Source organism: Pseudophryne corroboree, chromosome 6 (assembly GCF_028390025.1).
Source record: "Pseudophryne corroboree isolate aPseCor3 chromosome 6, aPseCor3.hap2, whole genome shotgun sequence".
Taxonomy (NCBI): domain Eukaryota; kingdom Metazoa; phylum Chordata; class Amphibia; order Anura; family Myobatrachidae; genus Pseudophryne; species Pseudophryne corroboree.
This window is the reverse complement of record NC_086449.1, coordinates 419,345,307-419,366,119: the sequence shown is the minus strand read 5'-3', so window position 1 is coordinate 419,366,119 and position 20,813 is coordinate 419,345,307.

Genomic DNA, 20,813 nt, shown 5'->3' with positions numbered 1-20,813 from the left:
CTTGTACTTTGTTTGCACCTCATTAAAGCCTGCCCGCATCTAAATATCAATCCAATAGATATAACGACACCTAAAATACATAGGAGAAACTTTCCAACATCCATTATGACTCCTTGAGCCCAGTCTCCCAAACCGGAGAACCAATTTCGCGGGTTCAACCATGACACCCAACCAGTCAGCTCATTACCTACAGCAGCAAGAGTGAGATTGTGTTTTCGGCGAAATTCCCACTTCAATTGGAGAATATCGTCCATCTTTTGGTCTATGACCTCTACCGGATCCTCGGTGCTATTCGTGATGTACGTGCAACACTTCACGCCGTACTGTGTTGCCAATGTAACACAATATCCGCCTGTCACTGCTGTGAGGTAATTAAGAACCATTCTATGCTGTACCAGTTCTGTTTTATAAGCTTGGAGTTCTCTTCCAGTGTATCTAAACGTGTCATCATACATTTCAGTGATATTATCTAACAAATTTGCAAGCGCAGAGATGTATCTATAATTCATCACTCCTCGAGCGGTGCGAGTGAAATCTAACGCCACCAGAACCTGAATCCCGGTGGATTCATGGATCAGATCAGAGGCCGGATGCTCTAACCTTTCTGACTGTTGTCTTTTAACTCGGTGCTCGTAATGAGTGTGAGTATAAGGAGCTTGGGCACTACGGTGTATGTCTTTCATTTTATCATGAGTTACAGTCATTACTTCAGGCAATACTCTTCCAATATAACACAATCCTTCAGAGTTTGGGGCAAGCCACTTGTACGCCTTTCTCCCGCATATGAAATAAGCATCATCGGGGAGAACATATGGGACGGAGTAAGACATTACCATATTACACACCTTCCAGGTGAAATCTCCTAGCCCTAATTCTTCCATCTGCTTAATGCACGTATCAGGTTGTACGATATGTGCACAGTATCCTGGTGATACTTCTCCAACTCTAGTAATCCTATTTCCCAAGGTATATCTATACCTGAAAGATTTTCCTCTACTGGCTATGTGGCGTACAAGCTCTGTATCTGTAGGCATTCTATCTGCTCTATGCGAGAAGGTCATGGTCAGGTTGCTCCATGACACTTCCCAATTTCCCGGCTGTCGGGGATTGGAGATGTTGAAACATAAGAGGGACCTATCCACATGGTATTGGTGGAGCTTCAAACTAGGAGGGCTGGAGATATTAAACCTCCTGTCCACCGGTCTCCCACCATTTAACTCAAGTACCTCCCCTATCGTTAAAGGAAATGGTACTAGCCCTGATTTGCTATGACCCTGAGGTACTTGAGAGCATACCCAACAATCTGTTTTGTTTAATACATTACCCACTAAGGAGTGATAGTCACTCAATGGATGCCGGTCCATATGGATATTAAAACTGGATTGGCATTTCTTTATGCACCCATCCTCAACCAAATTGTCACAGAGCCTACAGATACAGTTTTCTTCAGCTAACAATCCATCACAATTTCTTCTATCGGATCGTTTTCTGATACTCGCCTTTGCTTGTTGGTTAGGTTGATCTTGGAAAACTACGCCTTCATCATCATAATCGGAACCCATTCCAGAACCTCTCTCGACCTCCATGGTACTCTCGCCGGAACAGACTGCTCTGGTCAACATCATGGTCAACAGGAAAATCCGGATCACAGTCTCTTGGGGCAAGTCCATCTTTGAGGAGGAGACGAAGAAGAATGAGAAGGAGGAAAAATACATTTGAGGGAGAGGGGATGGGAAGTGGAGAAAAACAATAAAAGGGAGTGGGGAGTCGACAACAGCTCTCGGTCTTCAAGGCTCAGGTGCCGCCTCAGTCCTCCTGGAACAGACACTCCAGTGATACAACCTCTACCGTCTGTTCTTTATCACGGGACTTCTCTGGATCAGCAACCTTCTTGCAGTGGGATGAATGGACCCAAGTCTCTCTCTCAGCAACCTTCAATGCTGTGGTGCTAGTCAATAAGACCTGGTATGGTCCTTCCCATCTATCAATAAGACAACCTGAGCGTAGAAAATTTCGTATCATTACATAATCCCCAGGTTCAATGTCATGACAATTACTATCAGGTAGATCAGGAATCACCAACTTCAGATTTTCATTTTGATTCCTCAACTGTTTACTCATGTTAATTAAGTACTTTACAGTTACTTCATTGTTACATTTCAAATCATCCTGAGGGTTAATCATGACATGCGGTTGTCGACCAAACAAGATTTCAAAAGGGGACAGATTAAGAGGGGACCTGGGAGTGGTTCTGATGCTATACAAAACAATGGGTAAAGCTTCTGGCCATGTCAATCCTGTCTCTGCCATTACTTTACTCAATTTATTTTTAATCGTGCTGTTCACTCTTTCGACCTTCGCACTCGCCTGTGGACGGTACGGAGTGTGCAGCTTGCTATCAATTCCCATCAACTTACACATTCCTTGAAAGACATCACCTGTAAAATGGGTACCCCTATCACTTTCGATTATTCTAGGGATACCATATCTACATACAAATTCCTGCACAATTTTCTTAGCTGTAAACATAGCGGTATTTGTAGCCGCTGGAAATGCTTCGACCCAATTCGAGAAAACATCTATACAAACAAGTACATATTTCAAATTCCGACATGGGGGTAATTGAATGAAGTCAATTTGTATTACCTGAAAAGGGCCGCCGGCAGGTGGGATATGGGATGGTTCTGTAGGTATTGCCTTTCCAATATTCTTTCTCAGACAGGTAAGGCATGACATTGCTCTTTTACTCGCATGAGAGGAGAATCCTGGGGCGCACCAGTATGCTCTTACCAATTTGCACATCCCCTCCTTGCCTAGATGAGTCAGCCCGTGAGCTGCTTCAGCCAGACATGGAAGATATGTCCTGGGGGCCACTGGTTTACCATGTCCATCCGTCCAGAGCCCTGAGGACTCCTGGCCATATCCCTTTGCCTTCCAGACTGCTCTTTCCTGTGCGGAACACAAATTCTGCATTTCACACAACTTCTGTGTGTTGATGGTATTGAATACCATCAGTTGTGTGGTGTCTGTCGGTATGGGGGTAGCAGCTGCTAACTTAGCAGCTTCGTCTGCTCGGCTGTTACCAAGTGATACTGGGTCTTGACTATATGTATGTGCTTTACATTTGATAACAGCCACTCTGTCGGGTTCCTGTATCGCTGTTAGAAGCCTTTTTATGTGAGCTGCATGCGCTATCGGTGTACCAGCTGCCGTCATGAAATTTCTGAGGCGCCATAGGGCTCCGAAATCATGGACTACCCCGAATGCGTATCTAGAATCGGTGTAGATATTGGCTGACTTACCCTTAGCCAATTCACATGCTCTGGTTAGGGCGACCAGTTCAGCAACCTGGGCTGAGTGAGGTGGGCCTAGCGGTTCCGCTTCTATGGTGTCTTGGTCATCTACGACTGCGTATCCAGTACACAAGTCTCCCGAGTCTGACTGTCTGTGACAACTACCGTCCGTGTAGAACGTGAGTTCTGCATCTTCCAGTGGATTGTCACTGATGTCAGGCCTTGCGGTAAAATTTTGGGTCAAATATTCCATACAATCATGTGTATCTTCCTTTGTATTAAATCCTCCTTCCCCAGCACTCTCACCTTCCACCCTTTGTGCATGACCAGGCACACCTGGGAGATATGTTGCAGGATTTAATGCACTGCATCTCCTTATGGTGATGTTTACTGGGGCCATTAGCGCCAATTCCCATCTTGTAAACCTCGCTGATGAGACGTGTCTGGTTTGGGCAGAATTCAATAAGGCTGACACTGCATGTGGTGTATGGATTGTGAGGTTGTGGCCTAGCACGACATCTTCGCTTTTTGTTACTAGCAATGCTATTGCAGCAACGCTTCGCAAGCATGTGGGGAGGGATCGCGCTACCGTATCTAGCTGAGCGCTGTAGTATGCAACTGGCCTGCTGGCATCACCGTGTTTTTGGGTTAGTACACCTGCTGCGCAACCAGCACTTTCTGTTCCGTATAGTTCAAAGGGTTTCCCATAGTCTGGCATACCTAGTGCTGGCGCCTGCGTTAGGCACTGTTTGAGTCTCTCAAATGCTGTTTCGGATTCGTCTGTATGCAAAATCCTATTAGGTTTGTTTGAGGAGACCATTTCCTGCAAAGGTAACGCCAATATGGAAAACCCTGGGATCCAATTACGGCAATACCCACACATTCCTAAAAACGTTCTGATCTGTTGCTGGGTTTGTGGCAGTGTCATGTCTCTAATTGCTTGGATTCTATCAGCGGTCAGGTGTCTCAGTCCTTGTGTTAGACAGTGTCCCAAATATTTTACCTTAGTTTGGCATAATTGCAACTTGTCTTTGGAAACCTTATGTCCTGTGTCTGAAAGATGAAACAGGAGCTGTTTCGTATCCTTCAGGGATGCTTCCAATGAATCAGAACACAGTAGTAAATCATCCACATACTGTATCAATACTGATCCACTCTCTGGTTGGAAAGACTGTAAACAATCATGCAAAGCTTGAGAAAATATACTTGGACTATCTATGAAACCTTGGGGTAGTCGAGTCCACGTGTATTGGACTCCTCTGTATGTGAATGCAAACAAATATTGGCTGTCAGGGTGCAGAGGTACCGAAAAGAAAGCGGAGCAGAGGTCAATAACAGTGAAAAATTTGGCAGTGGGAGGAATTTGCATTAGGATGACAGCTGGATTTGGCACTACGGGGAACTGACTCTCAACTATTTTGTTAATCCCCCTTAGATCCTGCACTAGCCTGTAACCCCTCCCCCCACTCTTTTTAACAGGGAAGATGGGACTATTGGCTGTGCTAGACGTTCTTACCAGAATGCCCTGTTGTAGCAAGCGCTCTATTACTGGGAAAACTCCTAACTCCACCTCTGGCTTCAGAGGATACTGTGGGATTTTTGGAGCTATCCTACCATCTTTTACTTGTACAACTACTGGAGCTACGTTTGCCATTAATCCAGTGTCCTGTCCGTCTTTTGTCCAAAGTGACTCTGGTATTTGAGATGTCATCTCTTCTACTTGGGATGGATTCCTATTTGTCATAATGGAATGTGACATTAATTTTGATGGGGAGTCTAACATGTCTCGCACTTCCTGAGCGTGATTCTCGGGTATATCCAAGAATACACCTTCAGAAGTACAATAAATGACGCACCCCATTTTACATAGTAAGTCTCTTCCCAGGAGATTGGTTGGTGCCGATGCAGCCAGCAAGAAGGAATGCTTGGTATGCAAAGGCCCTATTGTAATCTCGGCTGGTTTGCTAACAGGGTAGTGCTGGACTACTCCTCTTACTCCCATGGCTGGAATTGTCCTACCAGTGGTTCTCATGCCCACTGTCGAATTTATCACTGACTTGGCCGCCCCTGTGTCTACAAGAAAGTTTAAAGTTTTACCAGCTACATTGATTGCAATCTCTGGTTCACTTCCAAGACTGGCAATCAATTTAACTGGCTGCAGATTACAGGTATGGCCACACCCCTATTGGGTATGCTGACCTCCCTGAATCCTGTTGGCAGCAACTACTTGTGAGGGAGTTAGCTGGGAACTACCAGAGGCATGCCAATCTCTGTTCGGGGGGTATCTTTTTGTTTCCCCTGTATGTGGCTCAAAACTCCGCCTCTGTGGACCCTGCTCCCAATGTCTTGTGTTGTGTCGTTGTCTAGGGGGTTGAAAAGATCTTTGTACACTCTTTATTCTACAGTCTCGTGCATAGTGTCCCTGTCTGTTACAGGAATAACAAGTTATTTCAGTTGACTTACTTACAGGATTCGATGGTACATACGCAGGCTGCTTTGTGGTCAGCGCCTGTATACTTACTGACATTAACTTATCACTTTGCGATTCTCTGTGCCTGGTGATGTTTCTGTCGTGATCAATAGCAGCCTCTCTCAAAGTGGACACTGACAGACCTCGCCAACATGGTTGCGTGGTCTGTACCCTAGCCTTTAAACCATCCATCAGTACAGATACTGCTACTTCTTGATGGTTTGGGTTGGTCCTGATGTCTTCTATACCAGTGTATTTTGCCATTTCTAATAGTGCCCGGTGAAAATATTCTGCTGCCGTTTCGGACTCTTTTTGTCTAATGGAGAATATTTTGTTCCATTTAACAACGGCTGGGAAATACTCCTTTAGCTGTAAATTTATCCTTTTTACGTTATCTTTGTTGTACACGTCTGAAAGCGGTACATCTTTATCTAGTCCACAATCAGCCAAGAATTGAACTGAGTCGACATTTGAAGGTAAACAAGCTCTTAGCAGTATCTGCCAATCTTTGTTGTTGGGCTCTACAGTGTTCCCTAGATCCCTGATGTATTTTTGGCTAGCAACTAAGTCTTTCCTGGGGTCAGGAAATTCGGACACTATGGTTCTTAATTCCATTCGGGAAAATGGTGTGTACATGGCAATGTTCCTTATGGGAGTGGCTCCTGATGCATCTGTTTTCCCATTGGGAACTGCTATTACTCTAACAGGGTTAACTCTAACAACCTCATTCTGTGTAGATTCTACAGCTTGTGGTGAAATTGTTTCGGTATAATGCATGGTGCCGTACTTACCCGTTGACACGACCTCACCTATCCCTCCGCTAGGGGCCTTCACTAATCTCGTGAGTGGTGCAGTTCCTACTGTGGTTTCTGATATGGTGGCCGCTAGAGAGAGCGCTGAAATTGTTGCCGAATCGTCTTCTTGATCACACTCCTGAGGAAAGTTCAGAACAGGGTACAACTTGCACGGGTCAATAATTGCATGGGTTACTTGGTTAACATCATTAACATTTACAGGGTTGCTAAGAGTTTGTGTTTTACACCCCAGTGCGTTTTTCTCCGCAATCAACTTCTCTCCTGCAATGTATGGTGGAGGCGGGGCTGTGGCTATCAGTTTCCTGACTGCCCCAGATCCCGCCGCCAGAGCCAAACCTCTCTGTATCTCACCTTCCTGTTGCCATAACTGTAAATAATCATGATGTTGGATTCGTCTCTTTGTTGATTTTATGAGACATATCCTCCTCCTTAAATTTTGTAACACTTCTGGACTGAAGCTACCTATTCTGGGGAATTTCTCCCTGTCTCGTACAGTCATTCTCTCCCATTCATCACATAAAACCTCTGTGTGACTTCCATATTTCTCACACATGATGTACCTTGCCGACCCGACTGGTCGGTTCTCTGAATCAACCCGAACCGAGGTTGATTGCCCCCTACCTGAACAACTGGCCCCCATAATCTGCAGGTGTTGCTTACTACTCCTTTGATCTTTATATCACGGTCTTCAGCGAACCCTTACAGCAAACCAAATTATTCAAAATAGGCCGGCGGTGGCGGTTTACCGAGTACCCCACTCACTCGCCCACCTCGACCAATACGACCTGATCACACCGATATGGTGCTGGCGTACTCGATACAGGGCCCTACCAGAAACCTTCTGTTTACTGGAACATGTGAGGGTTACCCGCAGGACACTTACTCTTTCCAGTAAAGGTGGGGTTGTTAGATAGTTCCTGAGTGACCAGCGAACTTCCCTTCAAAAATAAAAAATTACACAAATCACGTCAGAATGTACAACTAGCGTTTATGACTTTTGTACGCAAAATGATACTAGTCAGGTTTACTAATGCACACAATGACGTGCGGTACAATCGTTCAGTACATAAGCACTACCTGTTATGTACTGAGAGATCAGTGGAATCGAAAATTTCGGCTGCGAATTCCTTCAGCCAGAGCTTATATGGCCTATATGGGTTTTGCACCAACCCCCGGGGTTGTGCCTCTTACCTTTATAGCGGACTTCTTTGTCTCCTTATGACCTCCTGGTCTGTTATGTACGACCTCCTGGTCTGACCTCCTGGTCTTGTACTGGTCCGCTATACTCTAATGCTCAAATATTATGTTTAACCAGGGATGCCTCCCTAGCCACCGTATATGTCACTTACACGTATGTCCCTTACGAGTACCCGATTTCTTTTTGGTTCAACCTCTTATGTGATAAAAACACACTCACTCAACACATGTACACTTTTGCTTCTATTTCTATTTCTGCGCAGAAATTTTCTTTTAGCCCAGCTGTGTTACCAATTAGGAGCAGGATCTGTTAAACTAAATTTCAGATTTTCCAAAAATAGACTTGCGTTATTTATCGCCTTTTGCGCTATTTACCGCTTAGCGCTAACTATCGCCTTTGCGTTAATTATCGCTTTGCGCTAAAATTCAACTTTTCGTGATTTGAGCTACGTGGGCGTAACCGGACGCTCCGTTGCGTAATGTACGCTGCGTGCGTCGGCCTCTGGATTGCGTACGCTAGTCTTTGTTAGAGACACGTGTACGCAATGCAAAGATCCACCGTAACACAATAAACTTTTATCAATGTAGACGATCCCTGATCATCTACCGCGTACCCCACTGGCTTTGCCTTATCTCCCAGGCAAACCTGTGTGTTTCTCTACACTTTTAACTATTACCTCTATTCTTAAACTATGAAATAACAGCAAGTCTCTTTTAGCACTTTTCTATCAACTATAAAATTGGCAAACAGGATAGTGATATACGAAAATGAAAAAGGAAATGCAGATATATGTATGCGTGCGTGTGTACGCAAGACAGAAGACAAATAAACAGTTTTAAAAGACACAAGCGTTTTGTTCTTACCTCCGGTTCCCGGATTCCTTCAGCACTCTTTATCTAAGTGAAGCAGACGCTTATCCCGTCAGCACTGCGAGACAACCTCCCACCCTTTGCTGGGGGATAATGTCTGCTGATCTACCTAGTGCAGATATGTGAAGGACAGGACGAGCCGCCAATTGATAAAGCTGAATCTATTTATCGTACTTATAACCCTTTATGAGGTCTAAGAACACTGTACGCTGACTACGTAAGAAGTACCGTAAGGGTACGCTACTTGCGTAACGATCGCTCAGCCGTAGGCGAGACGCTCAAGCGTCGCGTTCGCTCACGGCCCAGAGATCACGGACTGGCACACTATTGGCTACAGACAAACGTAATGATTCGCTATGGCGTAGCGGACGCTCGAGACCACGAGGAGATCACCAGCGGCGCAGACGCTCACAACGCTATACCTTGATATCTATACCTTTAACAATGAGATACACAGTATACCTGTATGTAGAGACAGTGTGTAAGTGCAACCTGGTGTAACCTGATTAACTACAAAGCTGCTTGAGCGTCACCGACGCTCTGTGAACACTTAACACTATGAGAAAATACACAGATACTTGTTTAGGGTCCAAAGCCTATTAAATGTATTATAACTAATATACTTGTAAAAAAAGGAATCACAGTACAAATGATACACTACAATATAACAGAGACTTCCTAACCAAATAACTACACTATAAATACAATACAATTCAAGATACTTTAAGGAAAATATGAAAGAGTAGAGAGAGAGAGAGAGAGATGAGAGAAATGGCTCACAGTAAGACAATATGATCACGGAGAAAAACTTACGCACAAGGGGAAACGATCGCATGCGCCTGGACATCCAGCACCCGATTTTCAGCAATGAGAACCGTTGAAGAGTGAGAGCTGGATGTGGTCGGCCTGCCTATTTATGCCCCACACACAATGCAATCTAATGGTCCCTACAATCTGATCGTCCATTGGACACAGGAATTCGGCTTCGCACTATAACAAGAGGTCATAGGTTGATTCATACAGGTGGGCTGTGACGATTTCAAACAGCTCAGGTGGGTGGGACAATGGGTTTCCCGCCGCATACCTGAGTAAGAGTAAATAATAGTAATGGACATAAACTTCTTATGTCCATAACTATTCGCACGAGCGATTAATACGCTCCAAACCAACACCGGAATATTGCTATTTAAATACTCTTCCGATGGGTACCAAACACTACTGTATGACTCCTGTTAGACCCTTCCTACAATACAAAGAGGGATCCCTCCGTTCGGGGACATTCTATATTAACCAAACTTTCAGAATCTATCAAAGGGACCATGATCTATAAACTACGTTAATTGTGGAAATATGTAACGATTGGGTCGCACGCTACGACTACATACTCCTTACCGTAAATACGCATACCGATGCGAGCGGGTGCACGCATCAGCGGGTATGCGCTATCACGGGAAAGCGCACGCATGCGCAGCGCGGACCAGTGTGAGGTGCAAATTATGGCAGCGTGTATAGGGATATTTTTCTGACTTTGACACCACTAATGAGTGATAGTCACTCAAAGGATGCCTGTCAATATTGATATTATTATTTGACATCTCTGGATGCACTCATCTTCGACTATGTTATCCCGGTATTTACATATGCAGTCTTCATTAGACAACCCTTCACATTGTCTCCGAGCTCCGTGACTACCAGATCTCTTATACCAGCTATGACCAAAGTAATGGACTGATCCTGGGATCCTACAAATTCATCCTCTCCATCAGAACCCATTCCAGATCCTTGCTCGACTTCTCGGGGGCCCTCGCAAAAACAAATTGTCCTGATCAAAAATAGAGTCACAAGAAAAATCCGGAACACAGTCTCTTGATGCGATTCCATTTCGAGGAGAGGAGAGGGGGGGATGAAGAGGGGGGGATGTTTGGAGGAAAAAAAATTATAACTACAGTCCTTGATTTTGTTTTTCACTGCGCTCAGGTGTAGTTTCAACAGTCCTGCCTTTCAGCTTTCCCAGAACAGATGCTCCAGTGATATCAGGTTTTCTTCACCTTTCTCTGTCTCACAAGCTTTCTCCGAGTTCGCGACCTCTTGCAGTGGGATTAGTGGACCCAAGTCTCTCTCTCGGTAACCTTCAGTGATGTTGTGCTGGTCAACAAAACTTGATACAGGTCCTTCCCACTGGTCTATGAGGCAACCTGAGCGTAGAAAATTTCGAATCATCACATAGTCCCCAGGTTCAATTTCATGCCAATTACTGTTTGGTAGGTCAGGAATCGCCAGTTTCAAATTCCTTTGCTGGTTTCTCAATTGCTGGCTCATCCTAACCAAGTATTGCACAGTCATTTCATTATTGCATTTCAGATCATCCTGAAGCTCTTTTTCATTACATGGGGCTGTCGTCCAAAAATAATTTCAAAGGGTGATAGGTCGAGCGGTGACCTGGGAGTGGTTCTGATGCTGTACAATACTAGTGGCAGTGCCTCTGGCCACAACAGTCCAGTTTCAGTCATCACTTTGCTCCGTTGTTTTTTAATAGTGCTGTTCATTCTCTCCACCTTCGCACTGGCCTGTGGTCGGTAGGGAGTATGTAGCTTACTATTAATACCCATAAGTTTGCACATAACCTGAAAGACTTCACCTGTAAAATGGGTACCCCTATCACTCTCAGTAATCCTAGGGATACCATATCTACACACACATTCCTGCACAATTTTCTTAGCGTTAAACACAGCAGTATTTGTGGTGACAGGAAATGCCTCTACCCAGTTTGAGAAGACATCAGTGCATACCAGTACTATTTCAAATTCCTACAGGGTGGTAGCTGTATAAAGTCGATTTGTATTACCTGGAAAGGTCCGTCTCTAGGAGGGATATGGGATGGCTCCATCGGTATTGTCTTACCAATATTCTTCCTCAAGCAAGTAAGACATGTCATTGCTTTCTTGCTTGCCTGAGAAGAGAACACTGGTGCACTCCAGTAAGCTCTTACCAATTTACACATACCTTCCTTGCCCAGATGAGTCAGACCATGTGCCGCCTCAGCTAGGCTTGGGAGATGCACCCTGGGGGCCACTGGCTTACCTTGTCCATCTCTCCAGAGTCCTGAGGACTCCTGATCATGGCCCTCATTCCGATTTTATCGCTAGATGCTTTTGTTCGCAGCGCAACGAGCAGGCTAAAAATCGGCACTTCTGCGCATGCGTATGGTGTGCACGCGCGATATACTTTCACAAAAGCCGATGCAGTTTTACACAAGGTCTAGCGACGCTTTTCAGTCGCACTGCTGATCATTGAGTGATTGACAGGAAGAGGGCATTTTCTGGGTGGTAACTGACCGTTTTCGGGAAGTGTGTGTGTAAAAACGCAGGCGTGCCAGATAAAAACGCAGGAGTGGCTGGAGAAACGGGTGAGTGGCTGGCCGAACGCAGGGCGTGTTTGTGACGTCAAAACAGAAACTAAATAGTCTGAAGTGATCGCAAGGTAGGAGTAGGTCTGCAGCTACTCTAAAACTGCACAATTTTTTTTTGTAGCAGCGCTGCGATCCTTTCGTTCGCAATTCTGCTAAGCTAAGATACACTCCCAGAGGGCGGCGGCTTAGTGTTTGCACTGCTGCTAAAAGCAGCTAGTGAGCGAACAACTCGGAATGAGGGCCCATATCCCTTCGCCTTCCAGACCTCCTCCTCCTATAGGGAACGCAAATTTGCATCTCAATTTAATTGTTGTGTTTGCAATGTAGAGTAAAAACATCTCTAAAGGAGAAAAAATATATATCCGATCTAGTTTCTAGGTCACTTATGTCTGGTCTCGTAGTAAAGGTCTAATTCAGATGTTCCACACCATCATGCGCATCAGTGTCCATACAAAATTTTCCTTCACCAGTATTCTCATCATCCACCCTTTGTGCATTACAAGGCACATTCAATAATATACTGATGTCATCCGTGACAGCTCCCTCGTGCTGATGAGATATACCGGGTTCGGGCAGAACTTTGAAGGACCAATACGGCATGTGGTGTATGAACTGTCAAATCATGTACCAGTACTACATCCTAGGTATTTGACCCTTGTCCTACACAATTACAGTTTATCCCTTGAGACCTTGTGTCCTGTCTGGAAGAGATGAAACCGAAACTGCTTTGTATCTGCCAGGGACGACTCAAATGAATCAGCGCACAACAAGTCATCAACATGTATCAGCACCGACCCATTCTCAGGCTGAAAGGACTGTAAACAATCATGTAGGGCTTGGGAGAAAATACTCAGGCTGTCACTTGAAACCATGGGAGAATCGGGTCCATGTATTGTACCCCCTTTGTGAACGCAAAGATGAAGAGGCAACTGTGAAGAAAACAGAATAGAGGTTGGCGACAGTAAAGTTTGTAGAGGTGGAGAGAATTACGGGGAATTGATTCTTAAATACTTGGTTTACCCCCCTTAAATCTTGTGCTTGCTGTATCACTACTGGGACTACCTCAGCCATCAATCCAGTGTCCTGTCCATCCTAAGTTCATAGGGAACCCGGTATCTGCAAGATAATTTCCTCTACCTGTGATGGACATGAATCTAGAACAGTGGAATGCAACATTAGTCTTTGAGGAGTATCTAACATATCTTGTACTTCCTGAGCGGGAGTACAGTATATGTATTTCAATTTACACATCAAATTCTCTGTCTATTTAGTTAGTCAGGGGCCACTGCTGCTAGGGGAAAAGAAAAAGGTTTTGCATCATAGAGGCCCAATCGTAACTTCAGCAGGTTTTGTCAAAGGGTAATGTTGCACTTCTCCTGTTACTCCCATTTACCGAATTAGTATTTATCAGTGATCTTTTCTTACTATTGAAAATGTTAATAAAGATCTGTCCGCCCCTGTATCTGCAAGGAAGGGTCGTCTAGTGCCAGCTACATTGACCATGACCTTAGGTTCATCTCTAAGGCTAGTAGTCAATCTCACTGGCTGCAGAATACAGGTGTGACCTGAACCCTATTGTGGATATTGGCCGCCCCGGGGAGCATTGGCAGCTATTATGTGTGGCGGAAGTATTTGTGATGAGTTGGAGGCCTGCCCATCCCTCCTTGGGGGAAATGTGTTTCCCATCTATGTGGCTTGAAATCCCTCCTATATGTCCCTTGGTCCCGTCTATGTGTTTGATAACATGGCTCGTGTCCTTGTCTAGGGGGTCTATACTTACTATGTGTCCCTGCATTCACTCTCTGGCAAAGTGTCCCTCCTTTTGGCAAACATAACATCTTATTGACCTCCAGTTCTCTTCAACGATCTTGGGTTTTGGTTGGTTAGTCATCCCTTCGAGTGCCTGTGTCCTCACTACCATCAACCTCTTTCCCTGCTGTTTTTTTACGTTTGAAGATATTCTTGTCATGCTCAATAGCAGACGCTCTCAGAGCATCTACAGTGACCCCTCTCCAATTAGGCAAAGAAGTCTGTACTCTGACTTTCAATGCCTCTTTGAGCCCGTCCATTAACACAGAGACAGCCACCTCCCTGTGATTCACATCATTCTTTACATCCCTTATCCCAGTGTATTTAGCCATTACTTGTAAAGTTCTATGAAAATATTCAGATGCCAGTTCACTTTCTTTCTGTTTGATAGTGAAAATTGTATTCCACTTTACAACTGTGGGGAAATACAATCCTAGTTTCACATTGATTTGTTTCACGTTCTCCTGATTGTATTCTTCAGTCAGAGGACTGTCTGCCTCTATCTTACAATCCGTTATAAACTTTTGGGTGTCAATATTAGGGGGTAGGCACGCTCTTAACACTGTCCGCCAATCTTTGTTTGTGGGTTCATAGGCATTACCCAAATCCTTAATAAACTTCTGGCATCTGGCTAAATCTCTCCTGGGATCGGGGAATTCTGAAATGATTGACCGCAGTTCCGATCTGGTCCACGGGCAATACATTGCAGTATTCCTGATGGGGGTTACTCCCTGGCTATCAGTTCCCCCATTGGGAACTGCTATCACCCAGACAGGGTGTAACCCAACCACTCCATATCTATTTGGCTCACTGTGGGGAGCTACTGTCTCTGCATAATGAACAGTCTCATACTTACCGGTGGCTATGATCTCACCCATCCCTCCTGTGGAAGACACAGCCACTGCTCTTACCAGTTGGGCTGTACCCACCTGGGTTTCCCGCGCGGTGGCTGCCTGAGAGAGTGCTTAGATTAGGCTAGGTTCATCATCTTCCTCTGACCTTGGAATAAGTTAGGACAGGGTAAAATTTGTTAGGGTTAGTACATGTTACAAATGCATTTTTATCATTTCTTGGTATGTTATTCTCTCCATCGACATAGGGCGGTGGTGGTGTGTTCGCATTCACATTCCTGTTTGGTTTAGATCTTGCAGCACAGCAAGTTCCCTTTGCATTTCTCCTTCTTGTTGCCATATGTCTAAACAGTGGTTATGTCTGATCCTCCGTTTCTTGGATGTCAGACATATTCTATTTCTAACATTTTGTAGCACCTGGTTCAAAACTACCAACCCTAGGAAATTATGCCCTATCATCAACAGTCATTCGTACCCATTCATCACAAAAAGCTTGTGTGTATGGACCATAATTCCTACACATAATATACCGAGCGGACCCTTTCGGCCTCTGCTCCTCAGCCTGAACCCTGGCTTCTGAACGCCTCTCGCGTGCCCACTTGGCTCCCATTGTGGACTTTTTAAACACAAACACCAAATGGCCCACGCGAGATGACGGTGAAAAGTCCTCCGAGCGCTTTTGACCCGCGTACCGGGCGAGGACCCTACCAGACCCCTCAGCACTGGAAGTATGAAGTATTAACAACAATAAATTAATACCCCACCTTTTTCAGTGGAGGTTGAAAGCCTGATCTTTTTGGTTTCTATCCACTGGTTTTTTTTGGGTGAGAAACAACTTATTGATCACCCTATCCAATGAATGTCCACCAGGAATATTTCCTGAGAGCGAGTCAGCGAAAAATTTTCTTTACACAAATCACGTCTGTGTATGCTAACAGCGTGTATGATGACGCAATTGCGCGAAATTACGCAAATGGTATCACGTTGCGCCGTGTATCACACACACGTGCGGTCCAATCGCACAGCTTATAGATACGCCCTACGATCACTGGAGTCGAATTTACAAGCTGCGCTCCACAGCCGGAGCGTAACATCAAAATCACGCTCCTCTGCACGTTTAACTTTTAAAACACACACACACTACGTGCCTCAATAACAATACGTAAGGTTGCTAGCCTTCACGCCACCAAGCCTCTGCTTACTCCGTGTACACCGACGAGATCCCGCTTTGTCCTGGGGTTCAATGCACTCACACTTCCTTTTCAACCACCCACACTTTTAGATTTACTGTACAGAAAAAAAAATCACTCCCTTTGATTGCTCCAGAGGTAGTACACTTATAATAATATTTTGAGTAATCTGTCTAAAATCGGATAGTTACTTGTTAATGTATAACTATAAGTCTTTTATCCCACCTTTAAATTAATTTCTATTGTGTGGCAAACTTGCGCTCGCTACTTTACACAACTTTTGTCTAAGTCCGCAACCGTGCGCGTTCCCGTATGCACGCTTCACGTAGTGTTGTACCGTGCCACGTGTGTACCGTGCGTTCGCAATTAATATTCCACACTTAAATCGATCAATGTAAGCAATGGAGCAAATTTGTGTTTCTACTGCTTTTGTTTAATACACAATACACCTTTGTTCCTCACACACGCTGGAAGTCACCCTCGAGGATAACTTCCGTTGTGTGCTGCCTAAACTTTTAGGCCGGAACTGTGTGTTGTATGCGTTTTACAAGTACCCACTTAAACGAATACACCAAATGTATAACAAATAACTTATCCGATTCTATGCAGATCTATAATGACTATTACAACCTATGGCAACAATATATGAGAATATACACAAAAATATCAGTACGCTTGGGCGTGTTTTCGCAACAAAAGTGACACACACAAAAATAATAGTTTTTCTCTTACGTCCTAGAGGATGCTGGGACTCCGTAAGGACCATGGGGATAGACGGGCTCCGCAGGAGACATGGGCACTTTAAGAAAGACTTTGACTCTGGGTGTGCATTGGCTCCTCCCTCTATGCCCCTCCTCCAGACCTCAGTTTGATACTGTGCCCAGAGGAGCTGGGTGCATTTCAGGAGCTCTCCTGAGTTTCCTGTAAGAAAGCATTTTTGTTAGGTTTTTTTATTTTCAGGGAGCCTGCTGGCAACAGACTCCCTGCATCGAGGGACTGAGGAGAGAGAAACAGACCCACTTCTCTGAGTTTCAGGGCTCTGTTTCTTAGGCTACTGGACACCATTAGCTCCAGAGGGAGTCAGAACACAGGTCTCACCCTGGAGTTCGTCCCGGAGCCGCGCCGCCGTCCTCCTCACAGAGCCGGAAGATAGAAGCCGGGTGAGTATGAGAGGAAAAGATCTTCAGAGGCGGCAGAAGACTTCATTGATCTTCACTGAGGTAACGGACAGCACTGCAGCTGTGCGCCATTGCTCCCATACACCTCACAAACGGCAGTCACTGTAAGGGCGCAGGGGGGGGGGGGGCGGCCTGGGCAGCAATATAAACCTCTTATTTGGCAAAAGAGAGCATATATACAGCTGGACACTGTATATATGCATGAGCCCCTGCCAATTTTACACTTTTAGCGGGACTGAAGCCCGCCGCCGAGGGGGCGGTGCTTCTCCCTCAGCACTCACCAGCGCCATGTTTTTCTCCACAGCACCGCTGAGAGGAAGCTCCCCGGACTCTCCCCTGCTTATACCACGGTAGAAGAGAGGGTTTTAAAGTAGAGGGGATGCACATAATTCGGCACAGATAATAATAACAGCGCTACGGGGTAAACATTAAATTGCTGTGTTTTTCCTGGGTCATATTGCGCTGGGGTGTGTGCTGGCATACTCTCTCTCTGTATCTCCAAAGGGCCTTGTGGGGGAACTGTCTTCAGAAGAGCATTCCCTGAGTGTGTGGTGTGTCGGTACGTGTGTGTCGACATGTCTGAGGTAAAAGGCTCTCCTAAGGAGATGGAGCAAATGTGTGTGGTGTCTCCGTCGACAACGCCGACGCCTGATTGGATATGTGAAATTAAGTGCTAAGATGAATTTATTACACAAAAGATTAGAGAACAGACAGGTAATCTACCCATGTCTGTTCCTATGTCACAGAGACCTTCAGGGTCTCACAACGCTCATTATCCAAAATAATAGACACTGATATCGACACGGAGTCTGACTCCAGTGTCGACTACGATAATGCAAAGTACAGCTAAAACTGGCAGAAAAGTATTCAATATATGATTATTGTAATAAAAGATGTTTTGCATATCACTGATGACTCATCTGTCCCTGACACGAGGGTACACATGTTTGAGGGGAAGAAAGCTGAGGTAAATTTCCCTCCTCTCATGAAGAAAAAGAGTGGGAATCTCCAGACAAGAAGCTGCAGCTTCCCAAAAAGAATTCTCAGGGAGTATCCTTTCCCTAATGGGGCCAGGATACGATGGGAATCTTCCCCTAGGGTGTAAAAGGCATTGACACGTTTACCCAAAAAAGGTAGCGCTGACTTTACAGCTATCCTCAGGGATCCTGCAGATAGCATGCAGTAAAAGTACTTTGAAGTCCATTTACACACATTCTGGTACACTACTCAGACCGGCGATTGTGTCGGCATGGGTTTATAGCGCTGTAGCAGCGTAGACAGATACCTCATCAGCGGAGATTGAAACCCTAGATAAGGATACCATGTTATTGTCCCTAGTATATATATATTTATATGTAAAAGATGTTGTCTTATATATATATATATATATATATATATATATATATAAGACATGCCCAAAGAGACGTTAGTCTACTGGGTTCTAGAGTCAACGCTATGTCGATTTCTGCTAGATGTGTCCTGTGGAACATGCAATGGACAGGTGATGCAGACTAAAAGAGGCATATGGAGTTGTTGCCTTACAAGGGTGAGGAATTGTTCGGAGAGGGCCTCTCGGATCTCGTCTCCACGGCTACGGCAGGTAAATCAATTTTTTTGCCATATATTCCGTCACAATCTAAGAAAGCGCCTCATTATCGAATGTAGTCCTTTCGTTCCAATAAAAGCAAGTGAGCACGTGGATCGTCCTTTCTTGCCAGAGGGAGAAAAGCTGCACAACACAGCTAGTTCCCAGGAACAGAAGTCCTCCCCGGCCTCTGCTAAATCCACCGCATGACGCTGGGGCTCCCCTGAGGGAGTCGGCACCTGTGGGGGCACGTCTTCGACTGTTCAGCCACGTCTGGGTCCACTCACAGGTGGATCCATGGGCAATAGAAATTGTTTCCCAGGGTTACAAGCTGGAATTCGAAGAAGTGCCTCCTCGCCGGTTTTTCAAATCAGCCCTACCGAAACAACCCCTGGAAAGGGAGATAGTGTTACATGCGATTCACAAATTGTGTCTGCAACAAGTGGTGGTAGAGGTTCACCTGCTTCAAAGAGGGCAGGGGTACTACTCAACTCTGTTTGTGGTTCCGAAACTGGACGGTTCGGTCAGACCCATTTTAAATTTAAAATCCCTGAACCTTTACTTAAAACGGTTCAAGTTCAAGATGGAATCACTCAGGGCGGTCATCACCAGCCTAGAAGGGGGAGATTTTTTGGTATCTCTGGACATAAAGGATGCATACCTGCATGTCCCCATATATCCTCATCAGGCGTACCTGAGATTGGCGGTACAGGATTGTCATTACCAATTTCAGATGTTGCCGTTTGGGCTTTCCACGGCCCCGAGAATTTTCACCAAGGTAATGGCGGAAATGATGGTGCTCCTGCGCAAGCAGGGTGTCACAATTATCCCGTACTTGGACGATCTCCTCATAAAAGCGAGATCGTGGGTGAAGTTGCTGAGCAGCGTATCACTTTCACTGAATGTGTTACAGCGACACGGCTGGATTCTCAATATTCCAAAGTCGCAGCTGAATCCTACAACTCGTCTGCCCTTCTTGGGCATGATTCTGGACACAGACCAGAAAAGGGTTTTTCTTCCGAAGGAAAAAGCGCAGGAACTCATGACTCTAGTCATGAACTTGTTGAAACCAAAACAAGTGTCAGTACATCATTGCACTCAAGTTCTGGGAAAGATGGTGGCAACATACGAAGCCATTCCATACGGCAGATTCCATGCAAGGGCCTTCCAATGGGACCTATTGGCCAAATGGTCCGGGTCGTATCTGCAATTGCATCAGCGGATCACCCTGTCCCCCAGGGCCAGAGTATCTCTCCTGTGGTGGCTAAACAGTGCTCACCTCCTAGAGGGCCGCAGGTTCGGCATTCAGGACTGGATCCTGGTGACCACGGACGCGAGCCTCCGAGGTTGGGGAGCGGTCACACAGGGAAGAAATTTCCTAGGACTTTGGTCAAGTCAAGAGACTTGTCTTCACATCAACATCCTGGAACTAAGGGCCATATACAACGCCCTACGTCAAGCGGAGATCTTACTTCGCAATCGACCAGTTCTGATCCAGTCAGACGACATCACCGCAGTAGCTCATGTAAACCGCCAAGGCGGCACAAGGAGCAGAGTGGCAATGGCGGAAGCCACCAGAGTTCTTCGCATGTAAGCGCTCTGTCAGCAGTGTTCATTCCGGGAGTGGACAACAGGGAAGCAGACTTCCTCAGCAGACACGATCTGCATCCGGGAGAGTGGGGACTTCGTCAGGAAGTCTTCGCGCAGATTGCAAGTCGGTGGGGACTACCCCAAATAGACATGATGGCATCCTGTCTCAACAAAAAGCTACAAAGGTATTGCGCCAGGTCAAGAGACCCTCAGGCGATAGCTGTGGATGCCCTAGTGACACCGTGGGTGTTCCAGTCGGTATATGTGTTTCCTCCTCTTCATCTCATACCCAAGGTGTTGAGGATAATAAGAAAAAGAGGAGTGAGAACAATTCTCATTGTTCCATATTGGCCACGAAGGACCTGGTATCCGGATCTGCAAGAAATGCTCACAGAAGATACGTGGCCTCTTCCTCTAAGGCAGGACTTGTTACAACAAGGTCCCTGTCTGTTCCAAGACTTACCGCGGCTCGTTTGACGGCATGGCGGTTGAACGCCGGATCCTAGCGGAAAAAGGTATTCCGGATGAGGTCATTCCTACGCTAATAAAGGCTAGG